Source organism: Balaenoptera acutorostrata, chromosome 11 (assembly GCF_949987535.1).
Source record: "Balaenoptera acutorostrata chromosome 11, mBalAcu1.1, whole genome shotgun sequence".
NCBI lineage: Eukaryota > Metazoa > Chordata > Mammalia > Artiodactyla > Balaenopteridae > Balaenoptera > Balaenoptera acutorostrata.
Window position 1 is genome coordinate 28,994,704 of NC_080074.1, and position 6,733 is coordinate 29,001,436.

At 38.4% G+C, this 6,733-nt stretch overlaps 1 pseudogene; it reads right to left on the reverse strand.

Annotated features, from left to right (window-relative positions):
* Positions 1–3,528: 3,528 nt before the first annotated feature.
* Positions 3,529–3,685, reverse strand: LOC103020253 (60S ribosomal protein L39-like; annotated as a pseudogene).
* Positions 3,686–6,733: the final 3,048 nt, after the last annotated feature.

Below are 6,733 nucleotides of genomic sequence, written 5' to 3' on the forward strand. Positions count from 1 at the left end.
TAGTTGTGGCTTGCAGGCTCTAGAGCGCAGGCTCAGTAGTTGTGGCGCACGGGCTTTGTTGCTCCGCGGCATGTGGGATCTTCCCGGACCAGGGCTCGAACCCACGTCCCCTGCGTTGGCAGGCAGATTCTTAACCACTGCGCCACCAGGGAAGCCCCAGAAGTTTTAATTAGTAAGATCTAATAAGGGTAAAGCAATGTTCTGTAAGCCATTATAAGATTTACATGAAAAATAAATTTTTGGTCTCAATGAAAATAATTTTTGATAAGATAAAAATGGAAACAGTGATAATTAGAGAAATATTTTAATTATGCTATATAGCAAATTCATCAAGGAAAAATAAAAATAGTTTGATTCCAGAAAATTTTCCAAGGAAAATTCATTCAGTGTTGGTAAAATTATGATTTTTAAAAATTGTTTGTATTGATAAAACCAGAGTGAAAAGGTTCTTGGGCCCAAATCAATGGCATCAAGTTGCTCCTTTTCTGCGGAGATCACACTTTGTTTTTCTAAATGAGTTTCTTACTATTTTGACACCATGTATGTAGGCACTGATCAGTCCTTCCAACTGGTTTGAAATGAACCTTTTTCATTCACTGAATTCCCATACTTGGGTCTATGTCTGAACTCTTATTTCATCAATCTTCTTGCCTAATCTGCACTGTTTTTAATTATTGTAGATTTAAAGTAGTGTTGGTAACTAGTGAGTAAGCTCCCTCTACACCCGTATTAGAATTATTTTTCAACATGTCTTACTGCTCTCTCACATTTATTCTTCTAAGAAACTTTTTTTTTTTTAACATCTTTATTGGAGTATAATTGCTTTACAATGGTGTGTTAGTTTCTGCTTTATTACAAAGTGAATCAGCTATACATATACATGTATCCCCATATCTCCTCCATCTTGCTTCTCCTTCCCACCCTCCCTATCCCACCCCTCTAGGTGGTCACAAAGCACCGAGCTGATCTCCCTGTGCTATGCGGCTGCTTCCCACTAGCTATCTATTTTACATTTGGTAGTGTGTATATGTCCATGCCACTCTCTCACTTCGTCCCAGCTTACTCTTCCCCCTCCCCATGTTCTCAAGTCCATTCTCTACGTCTGTGTCTTTATTCCTGTCCTGCCCCTAGGTTCTTCATAACCATTTTTTTTTTTTAGAGTCCATGTATATGTGTTAGTATACGGTATTTTTTTTAAAATATCTTTATTGTGTATATGGTATTTGTTTTTCTCTTTCTGACTTACTTCACTAAGGAACTTTAGCATCAGATAGTTAAATAGACCAGATTTTTAATAACTCATTGACAAGCTGCATAATATAGATATTTTAGCTTTAATCTCCTACTTAAATTTTTTTTTAATATCTTGGCTTAATTTTATATATATTTATACCTATCTATCTAATCTTTATATATCTCTACATCTGCATATAGAGATATATATGTAGATATATGTGTGTGTATATATGTTTGATTTTTAGCTTTTAAATTAGTCAAAAATATTTTATTTTTAGCTTCAGACATTTTCTTTTTCTTTGTATATATATATATATATATATATATATATATATATATATATTTAAAATTAAAGTATAGTTGATTTACAGTGTGTTAGTTTCAGGTGTACAGCAAAGTGATTCAGTTATCCATATACATCTATTCTTTTTCAGATTCTTTTCCCTTATGGGTTATTACAAAATATTGAGTACAGTTCCCCAGACTTGTTTTCTTGTTTTGAGCCTTTAATGATCCTTTGTTTTTCATTCCTTTTGAAGATAATTTTAGTTAGCATATTATATTTTGTCCATTATCTGTTTATTTCCCATAATGATAAGGGCTAAGAGCCCTAGGATCTCCAATATGAGATCATTTTGGCACCTACTTGGAAGTAAAAATGACAAAGGTTTATTTTTTTCCCTGAAATTCAATATATACTCTGAGTGTTGATGAAGGGCCAAGATGTTTAAGTGTCCTTGCTAGTGGGATTTCCCTATGTCTTCTTTCTCTTTTCCAAAGAACAAGCTATTATTTATCTTGTCCTTTGCTGTGTCCTCTAAATTCTTGGATGAAAATCACAAGGAGATTTTAAGGTCTACCTCCCCTTTGATGATAGCTGGTGATTTGAATTTGCATTCTCATGTCTCTCCTAAGAGGAGAGCCTTAACCTTCACAGTGCTATCCTTTGCAAATTTGATACTAGATAATGGACAATTCTTTGAACTGTTGTCTCACTTATATATCACTGGTTTATGGTTTATTTGGAGGTTCATCATGTGACCTTTGGGTTTCTGTGGGGGTTTTTTTTGCCAAACATCCTTTCATATACAAGTCATATTCCATGAAGGCAGAAATGAAGTCTAATTTCTAATTCTATTCAGTGTATAAAATAATGCCTGGTGTATAGTAGGTACCCAGAAAATATTGTTGGTTGAATGACTTGTGTTCCTTTATTTCCAAACAGAACTTTTGAAAAATGCCAGCTTATCCGAATTAGCGATTTGTCTGCCCCAGATTTCATTATGGCATATCTGAAACCAGTCTGACATCCCCGAGCCTCTGACTCTTATTGCCAAATTCTGATATTGGTGTCCTCCTCCTAATGTTTAGGCTCAGGCTGTTTCCGTCATTTCGATCTTTTTCTCTTCTCTCTCTCTCCCCCCACCCCCATTTATATCCACAAAACGTGTCGATTCTAATTTACACTGTCTCTACACCTGTTCTGTTCATATGGTTCCCACTGCCCTAGTTCAAGACATTGCTCCTCGCTTGGCCATTCAAATTTCCCCCTAATCATTATCCCTTCCTTCTCTCCTCTCTCTCACTTCACCAAAATTCATTTTAATATTGCTTCTAGAACAATCACCCTTAAACAGGTGTGACCCCCATCCCTATGTGTCTATGATGATTTCTTGTTGCCTATAAAATACAGTTCAAACCCTCTAACCTGCTTTGCATATTCTTCCAGAAAGTGAAGAGTCCCAGTCATTATTTTCAGTTTATTCTGTCTCCTGCCATGCACATTTTTCTCCAGCCTGGGTAGTAGTGTACTGTCATTTCCTGGACAAACCCCACAATCTGTGCAACTGGTCTTTGTTCCATCTTTCTGTGCTGTAGCCACACAGGCTCTTTTCAGTTAATTGCCCTCCAAGACCTCTCCCACTGTAGTCTTTGCCAGCTGTGCCCTCCCCGGTTTGTCTGCTAGCTGCACTTGGTTGTTTAACTGTCACTCATTCTCCAGATCTCACTCCAAAATCACTTCACGGGGAAGCCTTCCATGATCCCCTCCAAGGGAGCCTTCCCTGTTTCCCATTCCTTTTTTTTTTTTTTTTTTTTTTTGGTGCCAATCCCTGGATTTATTACTAAACCAAAGTACTAGTGGAGAAGAAACACCAACAGAAAGAGAAAAAATCATCTTGCAAGAAAACACATCCAACTGTTCATATAGTAGTGATGTTCTCAGAGTGATATGGTAAAAGGCAAGTGACCTTGACATAGCATAAATGTGTGCCACTTCGTATGCGAGGCTCCTTATAGACCCAGCTTGGTTCTTCTCCAGTTTCTTCTCTTGGAGTTGTACCTGATTTTATTACCAGTTTTCGTTCGAATTCATTGGGTAAATGGGACGATTCTGCTTTTGTTTCTCGGCCAGCAATTGCTTAATCCTGAAAGCCTTGTGAGAAGACATGGCAAGGAGCAACTTCAACCACACATAGGATGCTGGAGAAGAGAAGAGAGCCCATTGTTACACTAGTCAGATTAAGCTGTCATAGCTCTGGTACTAAAAGGTACCTGATATTTATGAGTTTATTTGATTAAGAACTGTCTCCCCCACGTTACTTTAAAGTCTGTGAGTGAAGAGATCTGGCACACTCTGCTTACCACTGAATCACCCCTTATACCCCACACAAGAGCACACACTAAATTCTAGAGAGTAGTCATCTGTCTGATCTACACCATATGCCCCCTTAGGAAGCTAGAAGAACGGTCAATTTTGTGTTTAAGGCTGAGCGCTAGCACAAGCCTTTGTTCATGGTAGTGAGTAATCAAGGTTTGCAAAAGTTGAAATGTTGGCTCCATTTGAAATGTTCCGAGTATTATATATCATGCTTCTAATAACGTCGAAGGTAGAGTCAGAAGCCTGTCTGAACCAGTGTCCTCCGCTTATACCTCAGTCTTAGCCAGTCAACTCACAGATGTGTGAGGATGTTGATGAGGAGACTGGGATGGAATATGTGATAAGTTCGGTGGGAATCCATCCCTACTAGTAGAAACCCATGCCCTGGTGCTGGTGGGTTAATGATGTCTTCTTACATTCTTACTTGGCATACCGCACTTGATAATCTTGTTAACAAATTCTAGTGGATAATGATAATCAGGAAATGGCAGGAAATAATGATTAACTAATCTGTGTTTATCCTGTCAACTGCACCCTAGCTGAGGACCTAAACACTCATGGAAAAATTTGGTCTTTGTCTATTTAAGTCTGCTTTCACAAAGGAAAGGTGGTGCTTGAGTTTTACCAAGGTTGCAGGTTTATTGCTCTTAATTCTACTCACAACAAAATGAGTTGTCCTTCAGCCTGCTTTTGCCAACTATTTCATTTTGGACTAAGAAATGGTGTATTTCAAAACGCCATCAAAAAGCGATGTAACGCAATCAGTTTTAGATTGCCACAGAGAGTTTAGAGAATTTCCTGGGGCCTAGGTGTTAATTTGAAGTCCCAGGAAAGAACACGGGAAGGGCCAGGAAAAGCTATACTCTACCCTGCAGCTGCCAAGGAGGTAGATATTCATGGCATCTTGCAGGGCTGCATTCTGGGTTTTTTCTCATCTTAGCCATTGGAAACGTAGCGTGTGTGTGTGTGGGGGGGGGTGTTAATCACAGAAAATGTACTCATTTATCTTTCTTGCTCTTGTGAGAAAACTCCTAAGAGATATTCTTCTGAGAGTCAGAAAATGTATTATTCTGATCTCTGTGGGTGTCAGAGATGCAAATTCCTCAATTTTGATGACGTTAGCACCTAGTGTGTTTCTTAATTGTTTCTTTGATAAAGAGAGGACTCTCCTGAAAGATAAGGGCCAGAAGAGGGAGAAGTCAAATTTCAGTGTTCTAGAAGAAAAAGCTGAGGTCTTTGGGATTTCAGGTAACCTGCTCAGTGGGGAGTCAGATTCTACAGATCAGAAAGAAAGACAATGAAATCATTGTCAGGTTCTGAGACTTTTGTAACTTGTCCATGTTTGCCATTGTGGTCATTTCCCATCCCCATCATGACCACCAGCAAAATGCTTAAAATTAAAATCATTGATGGGCAATATGTTAAATATGGTAAATTAATTAACTAATTCAAACCATTTTTATTGAGTGCCTATCCTGTACCAGGGGTTCTTCCAGAGCCTGGGAATAAAGCATTGAACACAGCAAAGATCTGTGCCTTCATTGAGCTAACATTCTAGTGGAAAAACAGACAATGAAGGAAGTAAATAAAATCCACAGAGTGTTAGATGCTGTTAAGTGCTACGTGGGTGGTGGGCGGGAAGGAGAATAGACATGTTGAAGAGGAGGGTTGCAATTTTAAATATGATCATCAAGAAATGTTTCATTGAGAAGGTGACATTTAAGTAAAGATCTGAAGGAAAGGTTAACTATGTAGTTATCTGGAGGAAGGGTGTTTTGGGCAGAAGAATGCAAAGTTCAAAGACGACTTCTAGGTTAGAAAAGGAATTTATTGGCTCAATGTATCTGAAAACTCAAGGGCTCAGGCCGGCTTCAGGCATGGCTTGATAAAGGGATTAGGAAAACATATTCTTTTTCTGTTCTCCTCTGTGTGTTGGTTTCAATCTTGTATAGGTTGGCCTTTTGTGGCTCTAGGAGAGCTATAGTGTCTCCCGTTCTTACATCCTTCTACTTCAACTCTATGGGAAGAGTAAAGGTCTTTGTGTCAGCATCACCAGCAAAAATCTCATTTTGTCTCTTGTTCTGATTGCAGCTTTGCTGATTTCTGAACCAGTTATTGTGATCAGAGTAAATGCTGTGTGCTAACTGTTTTATGCTTGTATCACTTGCTCCACTGGAATGGCATGGACTGAAAAAGTACCTATGTGTCTGGGTTTTTTGGGGGGGGTGTGGTGTTCCCCTAAGGAGAATTGGGAAACCAAGAGAAGGGTGAGTGGATTTTGGAGCGCAAAGGCAGGAAGAGTCCATTATACTATGTCTTTGTGCTTAAATGAGATCCTTGATAGAGCTGTCTCTATCACAAACTTGCTGGGGAAAGTCACTTCATCTCTACTGAATCTAGTTTCTCTTTCTCAAAAAATCAAGAGGTTAGACCCATGAACTTTGTCACATTTTAATTTATACTCTCTGACTATGTGTATTTCTTAAAGTCTTAACTTACAAAAATCATATTATATTATGATATTACAAATATAATCCGTTGAAGGGAAAGTAAAAACGGAGAATTTAGCCTTTATAATGACTGTTGATATTTGGCATAAAGGCCAGCATGCATTTTTGAGTATAGGACTAAGATGCAAGGTTCTTAAAAGCTGGTGTGATCAATCCCAGATGGCTCTGTACTCTGATTTACTGTTTCCTCTACTTGACGAGCTATTGGAAGAAAGGGACAAAGAAAGGGTGTGTATCAGAATTCTCTGCTGGGTCAACTTCCAGCTTGGAGTTGGGGGACTCTGTTGAAAGACCAGCTCCAGGAGAATTTTTTTTTTTTTCTTTTTTG